Consider the following 16,162-nt stretch of genomic DNA (forward strand, 5'->3'; position numbering starts at 1 on the left):
TGGCACAAAGTCTGCTAAGCTCTCTGCTTACCTGGGCTGCTGTAATTGTGGGTGGGGGGTACTCTCTCCTATTCTGGCATCAGCAGAAGGATGGGTGGAGAGTACAGTACTCTGAGAGTGAGAGAGGGTTAGGGTGGTCAAACCTGCTAAAAAAGGCAAACAATTAAATATTTTTTTCTATAAATTAGCATTTTCCAAGGTCATTGTTTCCCTTTGTGTGTCATTCACAATTAGTTTGACTTTGCTTATTTTCAGAGGCATCCTAGAATTTCCTGACATGAAATAAGATTGGGTTTTTAATCCAAAGTAATTTATGTCACTAATTTCTTCTACAAATGAGGCAATTACAATGTAGTCTGAAAGAATCATGGTGTTGGTGTACAAAGAAGAAGGACAGCTCATACTCTTTTAAGTCTAATGAAAATTGCTTTTGTATTTTTTATGGGTATGTGGATAAAAAATCAGAAAAAGAATAAAAAGAGCTGTATGCATCCATTCTTTTAGGTTTTCTGTTTTGATGGCACAAGCAAGAGCACAAAGTGCATAGTCCTGATGTCTCACATATTGCACAATAGATGTGACTTTGATTAGTGACCTGATCATTGTGAGTCTTCATGTTCTCCTTTTTGCTGTATTTTTCTCTACTACCCAATAATGCACGTTATTTGACACCTATGGATCAGCATGTGTGTCCTTTTAGTTGTGCTGCTGAGGTCAGCTTCTACTATATCCCTGTAATGGTAAATTTGATTGGTAATAATAATAGTAATGAGGGCACAGTGGCTAGTCCTGCTGCCTGTGATTCTGTAGACCTAGGTATGATTACAGCCCAGTCGCTCTCAGTTTAATGTTTGCTCCTTCTCTTCCTCTTCATCTAGATCTCTTACTCTTCAAAGATGCTCATGTTAGGGGACTAATATGTGTTTCCCACAGTGCTTTTCTGACATGCACATAACTCTACTGGGATAAAGTTGTTACCTGCCTGTAGTATTACATATTAATTTAAATAATGAATAGATTAATCAAACAGATGACCTACACATGCCTTTTATGGAAACATTTGAGAGAATTAAATTTTTAGTCTTACTATATTTGTCTATATGGGAGTGGCAGAGAAGTATGTAAGAGTTGTACAGGATATGTACAAGGGAAGTGTGACTGTGGTGGGGTCTGCGGTAGGAGCGACGGATGCATTCAAGGTGGAGGTGGGATTACATTACAGATTGGCTCTGAGCCCTATCTTATTTGCAATGGTGATGGACAGGTTGACATATGAGATTAGACAGGAGTCCCTGTGGACTATGATGTTTGCTGATGACATTGTGATCTGTAGCGATAGTAGGGAGCAGGTTGAGGAGACCCTGGAGATGTGGAGATATGCTCTGGAGAGGAGAGGAATAAAGGTCAGTAGGAACAAGACAAAATACATGTGTGTAAATGAGAGGGAGGTCAGTGAAATGGTGAGGATGCAAGGAGTAGAGCTGGTGAAGGTGGATTAGTTTAAATACTTGGGATCAACAGTGCAGAGTAATGAGGATTGTGGAAGAGAGGTGAAAAAGAGAGTTAAGGCAGGATGGAATGGGTGGAGAAGAGTGTCAGGAGTGATTTATGACAGACGGATATCAGCAAGAGTTAAAGGGAAGTTCTACTGGACGCTAGTGAGACTGGCTATGTTATATGGGTTGGAGACAGTGGCAGTGATCAGAAAGCAGGAGACAGAGCTGGAGGTGGCAGAGTTAAAGATGCTAAGATTTGCATTGGGGGTGACGAGGATGGACAGGATTAGAAATGAGTACATTAGAGAGCCAAGTCAAGTTGGACGGTTGGGAGACAAAGTCAGAGAGGCGAGATTGCATTGGTTTGGACATGTGCAGAGGAGAGATGCTGAGTAATATTGGGAGAATAATGCTAAGGATAGAGCTGCCAGGGAATAGGAAAGAGGAAGACCTAAGAGAAGGTTTATGGCTGTGGTGAGAGAGGACATGCAGGTGATGGATGTAACAGAGCAAGATGCAGAGGACAGAAAGATATGGAAGAAGATGATCCGCTGTGGCAACCCCTTAACGGGAGCAGCTGAAAGAAGAAGAAGACTATATTTGTCTATATATGCTGCACTGTGTAATTATTTGGAAAGTACTGTAACAGCTTATACTTTGCAGTTTATGATTGTTTGGCAGAATTGGCAGAACTAGGAATTCCAATTTTAAAATCGCAAGTTAGAGTCAAAATTAATTTAACTGAATTTATGCTGCACATGAAGGTCTGGGAAAATTCAAAACATTACATTAGTAATGGAAAAATGCTCAAAGCTGTTGTGAAGTCACATGGAGGATGTCTTTAAATGCCCAACGTGGAAGCACAATCTACTGTGAGAAGGTCGATGATGAACTCCAGGAAAGCATGTTAAAACATTTAAAAAACTCTAAACAGGCTATAGACATTTGTGGCAATGAAATTAAAATGCAGATATCTCAGGACAAAAATTATGAAAATTACAATTTTATGATTTAGCACATTCAGTTGTTTTATATGACTAAGTAGATCAACTCGCATAGAAAGCGTGTACAGTAATCCGTCCTCGATCACGGGGGTTGCGTTCCAGAACCCCCCACGATAGGTGAAAATCCGCGAAGTAGAAACCATATGTTTATATGGTTATTTTTATATATTTTAAGCCCTTATAAACTCTCCCACTCTGTTTATAAATATTCCCCGCACAGTTATACAGCATAATCCCTTTGTATTCTCTTAGATATTAGGTAAGATTCATTGAAATTATGTATGTAAATACGCTGTTTATATACAGTAAAACCTAAATATTATTTTAAAGATATCGAGTGTCTCCGATATCACATATGTTACAGCCATTACGATAGACAGGCCACCAGCAATAAATACGTACAATGCAAGAAAAATTGTACACAGTAAATGTGTGTACAGTGACACTAAACGTATGTACATGTACTAAGTACTGTAAGTAGAAAATTAATTATGGTTACTCATCAACAATGACATGATGACTTGTCCGATAACGATGAGTTTAGTTTTACTGCACAACAAAGGAGAGCGTTACAGCTCTTCTAAAGGAGCCTCTTCAGGCGACTGTGTAGCACCGCCGTTGTTCATCTTCCGGCAGTCTTAAATCCAAATCCCTAAAGCAGATTCCATCCAGACTACTGCCTTATTACATCCACTTACAACTTGTTTTGCACCCGGGTTAAAAGGACATTGCGGCTGTATTCTTATATTCCTTTCCTACTTTTGAAATAAAAAATCGTAGCCTCATTGATGTCGTAATGGCATCCTACAGAGGTGTAGCTTTTCCCTTCCTTCAACATATCCAAAACTTTTACCTTTTCGGCAATTGTTAACATCTTCCGTTGGCGCTTGGGGACGGCCCCTGAAGCAGTAGCAGGAGCAGATCGTTTTGGAGCCATAATGAAGGGCTTGACTATGCACAAAGATAAACACAAAAGAGCGCAAAAGTTAACTCTTTACACAGCGAAACACGTTGATGCTGAATGAGCGAGATGAGACTTCCTGGTTAACGTCGCGGAATCTAATTCGGCGCTCCGTCACTGAGCCATTCAGCACACAGGAACTTAACTGCGTGCTCTGATTGGTTAGCTTCTAAGCCATCCACCAATAGCGTCCCTTGTATGAAATCAACTGGGCAAACCAACTGAGGAAGCATTTACAGGAAGTAAATAGACCCATTCTCCACAGAACCCGCGAAGCAGCAAAACATCCGTGTTATATATTTAGATATGCTTACATATAAACTCCGCAATAGAGTGAAGCCGCGAAAGTCGAAGCATGATATAGCGAGGGATTACTGTATACTGGGTTTATTTTTCACAGTAGCAGAGACTGATTATACAAAACAGGAAACTAATCTTTAAGACTAAATGGACTTGACGAGGCAAACTTTTTTGATGGGGCAAAATAAGAATAATAGTGAATTGTTGCTTTATTTGAGAACATTCCTAATCAAGCAAAACCTTACAATAACAATAAGATATTACAGACCCTCACTCTTAAGTAATGTGGTATCTAGTACTACTTGTAATCACAATGTGACATGAGTTTCTGCAGCTATTTTCTGGCGAAGTGTCCATATCAACCAGTATGGTGCCAACACTGGAAAATGTCAACAAAGATGTGACAAAATAACAATAAAATATAACTCCAATAATAATCAAAAACAACTACAGAACACAACACTTAAATCTAGAATATGTAAACTAAATCTCATAGTGTTATTTTAAATACAAGTGGGGATGCCAGTGATGTTAATTATTCTAGCCTTTGACAGTACAAAGTAAAATGTACATTTTATCTTCAGTAAGACATTAACGACTGTGTAGAAAGTAGTGTTATTAAAGAATGTAAATCAAAAGCAAGATTAAGTCATGGGTTTCACGTAAACACCTGAGGCATCAAGTGCTGCCATCTGATGGCCCCCACACCTCTTAACCAATATAAATAACCCCTTTCGTTCTGTGTTTTTTTTAAACGAAAATGGCAAAAGCACATGGAAAAAAGATGAATTTCAGTGAATGCAAAGTGAAGGCAAGGAAAACAAGTGAAACAGCATGGCAGAGACACTGAAAAGTTGAAGTTCAGAAAGTCACACAATGCCTGAAATAAAAAAGTAGTTGTCAGATATCAAAGTCAAAGTGAAAAGTCAATTCTTAGCCCACTGTCTGTTTATTCTGTTTCGGACTGCTGAGAACACGACTCCAGGCAGTGATGGTGCTGCTGTGCCCAGCACATCTTCAGGCTCTGACTGCTGAAACACCTCTGCCTCGTAAACTGTTGGGTGGCCATCTGGCTGTGTGCTGACAGACGCTGTTCTAGAGTCACAAAATGCAATAGTGGATGCTGTAAGAGATCTGGCCAATGAACTAAGGAATATAAGGGCTATACTATGTCACAGTGACCACATTTTAAATGAACAGATTAAAAATAAATGCTGCATCTGATTACCTGTTTTTACATTCTGCTAATTATAGTCAAACAAAGATGTAACACTGTCCAATTTGGCCGATCATTTGGTGGGTTGGAATCAGATTCATCATACCGTATTTCTTCAGGTACAAGGAAGCCACGATTATGTGACGTATTAAGCAGCATGCTACATGCTTACACAATGCAACACACTTTCTGTGCACTATAGAGCAACACATTAAAAGAGTGGAAATGCTTTCTTATTTATATAAGCAAATTCATTCAATGAAGGTGCCTTCATAGTGTAGCGTCGAGCCAAGCGCTAAAACAGATTAATTCTCTGCTTTTTACATGGCTCTTTGAGGTGACTCGCTATCCTGGTTGGGAAAGCTGCTGTGACTGTGCAGAGTTGCCGTTTTCATAGGCTCTCCAGCTATAGATGCTTGAAATACCAGCTTATTCTTTTGGTGATTCATCCCTGACTGATGTAACTTGTCCAGCGCCACTGCAATAGCAATATGTGCGAAGCTGACCGCTCCAATTACATTTGGAAAACCAGATTTTGCTGCAAATTGTGCTTTGATGTTTGCTAGTTCAGCCACAGTGTGAGGAAATCTTATCTATCTGGATGACAAACGGATAATACCATCCCATACAGCTGGAATGGTGCAACTCAGTGATGATTATTAAATACTCGATCATTCAGCAAGTTCACAATAAAAAGCTCCTGTGGCTAAAAACCTGAGGGTGGACAGAATTTGCATAGGAGCAGTTAGAGCACATTTCCTCAAAGTCTTCCTTAGTAAAGCCACCTCCAGTTCAGCACACAGATCCAAGAGGATGGCTCTTGGAAATCGAAATCGATTTAGAAGCCAGTCATCATCATCTATTAATACACACTCTCTTCTAATACTTCCATTTGTGATGTCTTCTAACAATGCTAAAGCAGCTATGGTAGTTGTAATAGTTTGGCCATTTCATGCACCATTACAGTTACAGAATGATTACAATCAAGTGAATTTCGGTATATTTGATAAATTTCACATTATGGATCCAAATCTAAAAACGAAAGGGACAAAACACAGAAACAGTAATACTGCTTTTACACTAAGTCCCACCAATTTGCAAATCAAGCAGAAACTTGTGTGGCTGCCATGAAGATATGTGTGGCTTTATGCCAAGTTTATTTTTTATAGATCTTGAAGTGAGCATGGTAACAGGTGTATGCAACATTTTTGTGCATATGCACTGTTTATACATGAGGCCCCTGAACCCTGTAGAACATGAATGTGCAACTGACACATCAACAGAAACTATGTGATCCAATCATGTCAACGTGGACCAGAATCTCCAAGGAATGTTTCCAACATCTTGAAGAATCCATGCCATGAAGATGGTTTTGACAACAAAAAGATGCATGGCCCAGTATTAGTTCAGTGTTCCTAATAATTTACCAAGTAAGTTTACAGTAGCTGGAGTAAATGTTAGTTCCTTACAGTTCCCTGTTGCATTTTGTGACATAGCTTATTCTAGTACTGGATAAGTTTAAAAGGCAAAAGCCAACCCTGAACATGACCTCAGTTCTTCACAGAGCACTCTCACTCAGACACTGAGGATCACTCACACCAGCACAGTTTTAGAATTATCATTCCCGTTAACCTGCACATTTCTTGGTGTGTGACAGGAAAATTAAATATCCAGAGAAAACCCACGTATTGTAATAGAATGTAACACATTAACAGAACCAGAGCCCAATGAATAAATTTAGTAAAGCAATATTTCATCCAGTAGGTGCCAAAATAAAGCCTCACCACTGCTGTGTGTTAAAATTCTTTGTTGATTAAGTTCCCAGAATGTGTGACTATAACTGTTAAAAAAACTGAAACAATTTTTTTTATCAGATCTGACATATTAGGAAACATAAGAAGAGCAGTTTGGTTGTGAAGTCTTAACAGATTTGAACACTTTGAACCATAAACTGTTACAACCTGCTCTCACTGAGGTGACATGCTGTCTTTCTCATGCTGAGGTGTTTTGGAATAAAAATGAAAACTCAAATAAACTTACATCACTGTGGCTGTGTCTTGGCAATACAAACTTAACCATAGCATAGCCTCTTCCTAACACAGCATTACTGGATGACCATAGATGTAGATGCAAGCAAAAATGTGTTTTTATTGTTGTTTGGGCAATAATGAGACCTCATGTTAGCCTTTAGTTCCTGTTTGATGTATGACTTTATTTTATCAGACATACAGCATATGTAGTATAGTATTCCAATTTGGGGATTGTTACCTGAATACTCCTTTGCAGCTGCCCAAAGCATTTGTCCCTTTTCATGCCAGCTTTCTCCCTCATGCAGCCTAAATCATTTTTATATAACTATTACATCCTTGGGTTTGATACTAAACACAAACATATATTTGCAGGTACATGGGACAATATTAAGCAGCCAATATTAACCTGTCACTACACCTCTGTGGTTATCTAAACCACATAATTCTTTCTTAGGGAGCTTAGTTGCATCAGCTTCCTTAAAAGGGCCAACACTGTTTCAGTGTCATTCAGATGAGTAAGATGCTTCAGTATTTTGAAAGTAAAAATGTTATGCCTGTCTCTCTAGGGGCTAAACTTCATCCCTATCTCTTGGCTAAATTATATTACACAGCAACACTGAATTGCAGTAAGTGGGTTATGAAAATTGGAGAACTGATGAATTGTGTAATCATCTGTGCAGAGGCCTAAAGTTCATCTTTCTCTTTTGAAAAGCTCTTAAGACCAATAGTCATAACCCTGTTGCTGATCGTTGGAGAACTGGAGCCTGTGCAAATAATCTAAACAATAATATAATAAATTGACCTCTTGCAGTCAAATTTCATATGTTCTTCATTCAAGTGTGGGAAGTAGTACACAGGACTTGACCAGAATCATTCAAGTTGCAGAGTGCCCAAGGCTATGATGGCCAGTTGTGTGCATATACACATAGTGGTAAAACTTGAAATGACAGTATTCTATGAATCTTTTATTGCATTCACATGTGAGGGAGATATTGACAGATATTCAGATCTTAGAAGTCTAGATCTCATTTTATCTTTGTGAAATTTGAAAGTATAGGCCAAAATCAGCAGAAGGAGATGAAAAAGGTGACCTTTTCATCATGCAGGGTCATGTGTAACTGCTCAGGTAGTATGAAGCAGGAAACTCTATTGAATCAGTGACCCTTTCCCTCATAATAGACTGCCATTTCAGAATAAATTCCTTCAAAGCCCCTTCCGTAAAATCTTTTAGTTCTCAAAGAGAACTTCCACATCTTCTCCCACAGGCTGAATTTTGAGTGACAATGGTAGCTAGAGGGAGCCTTAAATTGACAGCCCTCTCCAATCTGTTCTTTGCGTGACCTTCTTCTTCTTTGTTGGCCAACATTTCATAAACAACCCTTACTGCTGTGTCTGCCTCTGTTGTGTACCTGCCTGCACGCTATAACATCAGCCCTTGTAATACTGTCATTGAATTAACAGTTACGTTTCAAGAATTAACCTATAGGAATTCACTCTCAGGGCGGCACGGTGGCGCAGTGGTAGCGCTGCTGCCTCGCAGTTAGGAGACCCGGGTTCGCTTCCCGGGTCCTCCCTGTGTGGAGTTTGCATGTTCTCCCGTGTCTGCGTGGGTTTCCTCCGGGCGCTCCGGTTTCCTCCCACAATCCAAAGACATGCAGGTTAGGTGGATTGGCGATTCTTAATTGGCCCTAGTGTGTGCTTGGTATTTGTGTGTGTCCTGTGGTGGGTTGGCACCCTGCCCAGGATTGGTTCCTGTGTTGGCTGGGATTGGCTCCAGCAGACCCCCGTGACCCTGTGTTCGGATTCAGCGGGTTAGAAAATGGATGGATGGATGGAATTCACTCTCATTTGTTAAAGCTATGTATGTTCATAATATATTAGTAGAGTTTTAATCAAAATGGTTTCTTACACAATTGACAGCGTCTACAGGGAAATATATTTATATAAACAGATAAAAGATACGATTAGATAGATAGATAGATAGATAGATAGATAGATAGATAGATAGATAGATAGATCACATTCTGTGCCTCATATAACAACAACATTTATTTATATAGAACATTTTCATACAAATAATGTAGCTCAAGGTGCTTTACATGATGAAGAAAGAGAAAACAGACAAAGAATTAAAATAAGACAAAACTCATTAACATAAAATAAAAGTAAGGTCCAATGGCCAGGGAGGACAGGAAAAACAAAAAAAAAACTCCAGACGGCTGGAGAAAAAATAAAATCTGCAGTGGTTCCAGACCATGAGACCACCCATCCCTCTCTGGGCATTCTACCTAACATAAATGATCTGTCCTCATTGTTTTTAGGGTTCTCATTTAAGGATTTTATGATGATGGTCATGTGGACTTCTGGCCTTTAATCCTTCAATGTAGGAACATCATGGTGCTTTGATTAGGTGATAGTGGCACAGGTCACCACCAAAACAAACTGGGAAGAGAACAGAAGAGAGAATAGGGGTTGGTATGGATTTTGGAGCCACCATGAATAGTTATGATAATTAATTGAATATACAGAGCATCAGGATTAAATAAAATGAAGTTATGAGAAAGCCATGTTAAAGTAATGTGTTTTAAGCAGTTTTTTAAAGTGTTCCACTGTATTAGCCTGCTGAATGCTTATTGGCAATCTATTCCAGATTTTAGGTGCATAACAGCAGAAGGCCACCTCAGAACTTCTTTTAAGTTTAGCTTTTAAGTATATCTGTTGATCTGTATGACTCTAAAAGACAAAGCACAACATTCTGTTTTGTTTTGTTTTTTTCTTTGGACTCCACAAATGATGATGGTGCAGATTTCATGCAAATGCAAGTTCAGGTAACTTGAAAGGAATAAGATTAAATGACCTTTTCAATAGGAAGGCTAAGCCAGGAGCAAAGTGCCAGTTGAACAAACTGCACTTGTTCGCTTATATAATGAGAAATATGCAGTATTGACAGCTAGAAAGCTGCCTGCTGACAGCAATGGTCTTTGGGATGAATCTGGAGACTTGTGCGTGCATTATGTACTGCCTGGGGGAAGGGGGGATGGGAGGTTTGACTTGGCGCTTGATGCATGCTCAGTGAAGGGCACATGCATGCAAGTGTATTTGCTCGTGCTGGAGATGGGGGCTGGAGGGTCTGCAAAAAGTCTTAGTGCAGCATGAAAGAATAGTACTTTGTAGCTGTAACTGGTCTGAATTTCACTTATCACTGAAAACTACCAGTATGCTGGAGTAGTAGAGACAGCACATGTTAACGTGTAGGTCAGAGGATCCTTTTTGTAGTAATGCCGCTGGTTCAATACAGACCTTTTAGAGGTGAGTTTTAGTGTATACATTTTGTTCACTCATTCTGTTTCTTCCTTTGTTTGGGGTTTTCACTTGTGACCTGACTTTTCTCTGATGCTGTGAGCTAATCTTGTCATCTAGATTTGTTTTCTTAGTTGAGGCATCTCTGGCTTTGGTGCAATTGTGAGGTCTTTTTTCAAGACTCCCCAAGTCTGGAAATTCTAAATGTAATTTTGAATTTTGGTTGTAAGAATCTTGTAGTTAAAGCAGAAACTTTGACAACCTTTAAGAAGCATCTGGATGAGATATTGGGACATTTTAGCTGTTAGTTAAACAAACCTTTTTTATTTGTAAGAGTTTTTAGCTTTCGATTGAATTTTTCAGTTTAACCTATAGATAACAGTGAAGGAACCTGTATTTTTAATTTAACTGTGATACACACTGATGGGCTTCTGTAACTTAGTAATTTGGTCTGCTGTCCTATTGTCTTTAGGTGTGAAGTAAGTAAATATGACTTAACCTAAGGCCCATTCTTGTGTTTTTAGCTATATCCTAATTGTGACTTTAGGTATGTGAAGATGATTAAATTTAGTCTCAGTCTTGACTATTAGTCCTTGAGTTTTCTCAGTAGTAGTCATAAATGTTTAGGTTCTAGTTCCTGTCTCCTAACATTGTCATCTTGTTTTTATTTCTCTTTTCCTCCTGGTTTAGGACATCACATGTTTATCTGTGGCTTTAGCATCTTGTCTTCTGACTCTGGCCCAGGCACCTCAGTTTTGAAGCTCTTCATAAATTTAAAATTGTGAGACATAACATTTACAGTAGGTTAGCCTCCCTTTCCACATGAGTAGATTTGGTACCAACCCTTGTAAACACAATATTATTAAAAGAAGAAAATGATGTTACTGATGTATCCATTTTTCTTTTTACATTTTCTGAAAGAACCCAAGTGGTGATACTTAATTAAATAAAATGTTAATATAAATTTAGAATGGATATAACAAACATGCAAAGAGTGGCCATCTCCATAAACAAAGTATAGCAAATAATTAAGAAAATGTGAGGCCAATAGGCCAGTGCTGCTATAAACCAGGGCTTTGACATTAACCAGTTTTCTGTTATGTTTGAAGGGGCCTGATATTTCTTTAAGATAAACTCTCAGACCATCCTGGGTCTGGCCTTTGAGTCTGACCTCTATCAACAGTGACTGATCAGATTGTTTTTCAGGGCATGCTGCCCCTGGTTGCTACTAGGCCACAAGACAATATTCTAAATTTAAAGGGATTTATATTGTTTGCAAGAGGATATTTTATTTATATGTGCATGCGTCTTCTTATTTTTCTGTTAAAACTTACAACAGATACTACACTGTATAAAAGCACAGTAACTTCACTCCACAACTCTCAGAGTTTGTGCTGAAGACTCATCCAATAAGTTAAAGTTATCTGAATGTGTAAATGGGTAACTGACTATGGTGTGAGTGAACATTTTGTTGTTTCCTTGCTTTAAATGTGTCAGTAGACAGTGTTTCTCTGTATAATAAGAGTAAGGGTTCTCTGTTGTTGCAGTTACAACTCAGCACTTATCCTTTGAAATTCTTGTCTTACATTGCTCCACTTGTGCTTAGCTTTTCATTTTAATTGACTTTTTTTCTCCTTAGGCCATGGCTTGCGGTCCCAGAAAAAGGAGAAACTGCGCATAATGTATACAACCAATGCTTTAGTTACTGGTTTCTTTTGGATGTTGCAGTTTACCTCTCAACTTATTTTATGTTCTCTTTTCAAGTTAATAGCAATGAAATTAATTTTACCTTCCAGAGGAAGAGATCTCTTGGGTCCTTCATCACAAGAAGCTAATTGCAGTTATTTGTTTTTTCTGCATAACAAAAGTAAACTTCACTGGCAAGTGGATCAAGCAGAAAAGTTGATTGGGGAGGAAGGCTAGTTTGTGAAAAAATAAATACTGGGTTAAATCCCTCAAAGAGCATAAAAGAATTTACATTTCTGTTCAATGTGATGGCAGGTACCCAAAAATAGAAATTGTAAAAACAATATGTCATAAAGACTGAATAAGATCAGGACAAACATGGTAAGCTCTAAAATCCCCTATTTATAGCTTTCTATTCCAAGTATTAGATGTTTCAGTTTTTTTGAAGGTTTTCTGAGTTAGAGATGACTTCACCATTCATCTAAGAACCATAGCCTTTAACTTTAAAATGTACTAATTGAGGTAGATCAGTAAAGGCAGATTTAAGTGAGGTAAGGGGCCTATTAGTTTCATTCAGTGTTTTTCAGAATATACTAATTCATCTGCAGTCCCTGTGCTGCCTCTTCCACAACTGTGTTCTGTCCTTTTTACTTAACATGGTTGTTGGAATCATGTTTATCCCAGCATGGCTGATGAAGATTTTTGATTTGCAGCATTCCTCTAACACACATCCATCCATTTTATGGTGCTTATCTTGGTCATTGGAACAGCAATCTGAGCATTTTTACCCTGCCGCTTTCTCCAACTCTTTTGGGGGGCATACCAAAGTATTTGTAGACCAGCTGGGGGATATAATCTTTCTGATCTGGATCTGCCCCAAGAGCTCCTCCTGGTTGGGCATGCCCAAAACACCTCTCCAGGGATACATTCAGTACGCATACTAATCAGATGCCCAGGCCTCCTCAGCTGGCTCCTTTCAATATGTCTTAAATGTCTGTGCTGTTCACCCATCTGCAAGGCTGAGCCCAGACATCCTGCAAAGGAAGCTAATTTCTGCCACATATATCTGTGATCTAGTTCTATCAGTTACTACTCAGAGATTGTGACCATAGTTCAGATAGGAACGTAGATTGACTCTTTCTGTAATTCCAATTAAAAAGAGATGTTAACTTTTAGACATTTTTTAGTTTTTGAGAAAGCAATATTTTAATGGTAGAATGATTCCTCCGAGGATATGGATCTGTGCCGGCAATCAGAAGGTTGCGGATTTGAATACCATAAATGCCAGAAGTGACTCCATTGTACTCCATTGGGCCCTTGAGCAAAGGCCCTTAATCTGCAATTGCTTTGTCCTGGGTCCTAATCTGGGTGGTTCAATTATGTGGTGGGTTTGGCAACACGCTGTAAAATCAGAGCATGCTCTCAACCTATTTTACAGTAATGTTGTAGACCACTAGTTATATTATTCTCATAAATTTAGATGCACTTGTTTATGACAGTGGAGTGGTTGATGTGACTATATATATTGTATCGCCTTATACTGTATATTTCAGGGTCATATGTTCTACAAACTATGGAGAGAGAGTGTTATTTTCTTCAACCTCAACCAAAAATTATACAAGTTGTACCTTCAAATTTTTGTCATTTTAGTAAATTGTTAAGACATTACAGTATTCATGTAATTCAAAGATTATCCTTGTAAAATTGTGAAGTCTGATCACACTCCGTATATAACTTGTAATGGTCTATGTGCTACTCAGATGAATAGATTTTTTTTTTTCTAAAACAGTAAGGATATTTTAAAGAAGGAAATAAAATGTATTGTTCTTAATCAAGTGGGAATGACAATTATGCAGGATTTCTTTTAATTGCTTCTTTTCTTATGCTCCACCATAGTATGGCCTTTGATACACTTCATATATTGAACATATACTGTATGTGCTATTTAACAAGATTTGTGTCATATTTATACACGTATAACTTGTACTTCTTTTCATTGTTTTAACAGTGAAAGCAGAACCCTGAACAATAATGCATCTATCTTACTTATAACCAGCACTTTTACTTTTACAGTATGCCCCATAGTTTTTTGATTTTCAGTAGGTTTGCCATACAGGGCCAAGTTTGTAACCTTCAGCAAGTGGAACTTGCATTTTGTCTGAACGATGCTTGTTATCCTTGTTTTTCACACCTTATTCATGAAGATGATTATGTCTTTGATTGCCTGATAATGTCTCCTTTGCTTTGTTGTTTATACCAGTTTCTTTTCAAAGGCACTTAGGACTGACAGTTACATAACCCTGACCTGTCTATCATTTTGTAAATAAATACAGAAGATCCTTCATTTTAGAGTAAAACCCCAGATCCTCTTTAAAAAAACTGACCTAAAGCAAGCACATTATGGAAGTTCTTTTAAGGCATGTGTCATTCATGCTGTACATCTGAATCATCTTACCATTGGGGTTGTTTATTCATATTTTAAAATTATCATTCTCAGTATAGTTTTAGGTTATGGCATTGAGTACTCTTAGATTTATTGGACAAAAAAATAAAAAAATAAGGTTAGCTTAGGACATAAGCCTTTTTGTGAAATTTCAGGACTCCATTATTTAGCTGAAATCTTTACCAGGGAATAATGAAGCTTGAAGACAAAATGGCACATTATGGCTTTTACCTGTTGTATTAAAAATGAAAGTTTTTGGAAAAGATGAGTTCAAAATTAAAACGTAAAATACACCACCGTCTTCCAGTTACTTAGTATTTTTAGTGATATATTTGACCCTAGGGTAAAAGCCATCTACCAAAACAGTGTTCACATTCAAAAGAGTAATAAATTAAACAATTTTTGTTTGGGAAACAATATTGACAAAAATTTTGAACCATATATGCAATTTTTTTTCCATATATTAACTTATAAGAAAAAATGAACAAGACAATGATGCACCTTGTGACAGTTCAATCAAACTTACTTGTTTATTTTTTACATATGACAATGATCACACATTCTAGGTAAAAAATCAGTTGATATTCACTGTTATTAAGACAGTATTAAAGCATCATTGATCCTTTCATTAGCTGGAACTTCAATTCAGTTGTTGTCCTTAGTCCTGCATGCTATGTTTTCCAAGACAAACGTTACTGTGCCTAAAACATACAGCTAAACAAAGATGCATTGTTTTGACCTAGGTTCCCAAGGATGGCTTTTTCTTCTCTATTACTCAGCATTAATTAATCTACTGTAGTTTAAATCAGACATGCTTAAACATGATTTATAAACAAGAAACAGAATGAGTATTGATTTTAATTTATGTTTATTAATCAATGTTTAAAAATGGAGAATGTATTGATTTGATATCATTGGCTAATTTAAGAATCAGTTGTGTTAGGGTTGCCACCCTTTCTGCATACAAATATTTCCAAAGTTGACATGTCCATGTGGCACAACTGCCTCATTTATAGGGTTACAAAATGATATCTAAGTGCTGAAGCAATGGAAAACCTTTAAGTTTAGAACTGTAGATTCTGGGCAAACAGGTGAACCCCTGGTTAACAGAAAGTGAGAAGTAAACAATCAGTGTAAAGTCTAGATAGTGGCAACAAATGTTAAAAGCAGAAAATTGAGCAGATAACTAGAAGTACATGGTAGAAACCATGACAAATGAATACAGAAGCCAGAAATGCACACTTGAAGCACCTTTAAAGAGATGTGATATTTGTAATCAGACTTATTTTTTCCAAACACCACTTGACATAGAGGCTGAAAGTTAGGTAACTAAGGTATCAAAGTGAAGAAATTAAACTTCAGAGATTTTGAGTAAAAATTGCTCACTTAGTTTTATAGCTGAAAGCCTTATGATGAACTGCACACCAGATAGAAAAAAAGGGTGATAGCATTCAAAAAGCTACATAGACATGACCAGAATCTTCATTGGCCTTTCTAGAGATAGGCTTCACCCCAGGCAGTCTGGTGCTAAATACCACAGGCAGACTACAGCCTATTAATGCAGAGGTGCATTTTCAATTAACCAAGGAAAAATAGGAAAAAAGCAAAAAGGCAAAAAATAATAAGGCAAAAGAATTGCCTAACATGGCAACCCATAGCAATAAGTCCTAATCTATTTTCCAAAAAGTGTAATCCAAAGACATAAATTGAAAATACTGAAAGTAGA

The 16,162-nt window shown here is 37.7% G+C and overlaps 1 protein-coding gene across 2 annotated transcripts in view; it reads left to right on the forward strand.

The window, feature by feature from the left end:
- slc8a3 (solute carrier family 8 member 3) overlaps window positions 1–16,162 on the forward strand; it is a 366,652-nt gene that overhangs the window by 213,878 nt on the left and 136,612 nt on the right. The window lies entirely within an intron of this gene.

Source organism: Polypterus senegalus, chromosome 18 (genome assembly GCF_016835505.1).
Source record: "Polypterus senegalus isolate Bchr_013 chromosome 18, ASM1683550v1, whole genome shotgun sequence".
NCBI classification, from domain to species: domain Eukaryota; kingdom Metazoa; phylum Chordata; class Cladistia; order Polypteriformes; family Polypteridae; genus Polypterus; species Polypterus senegalus.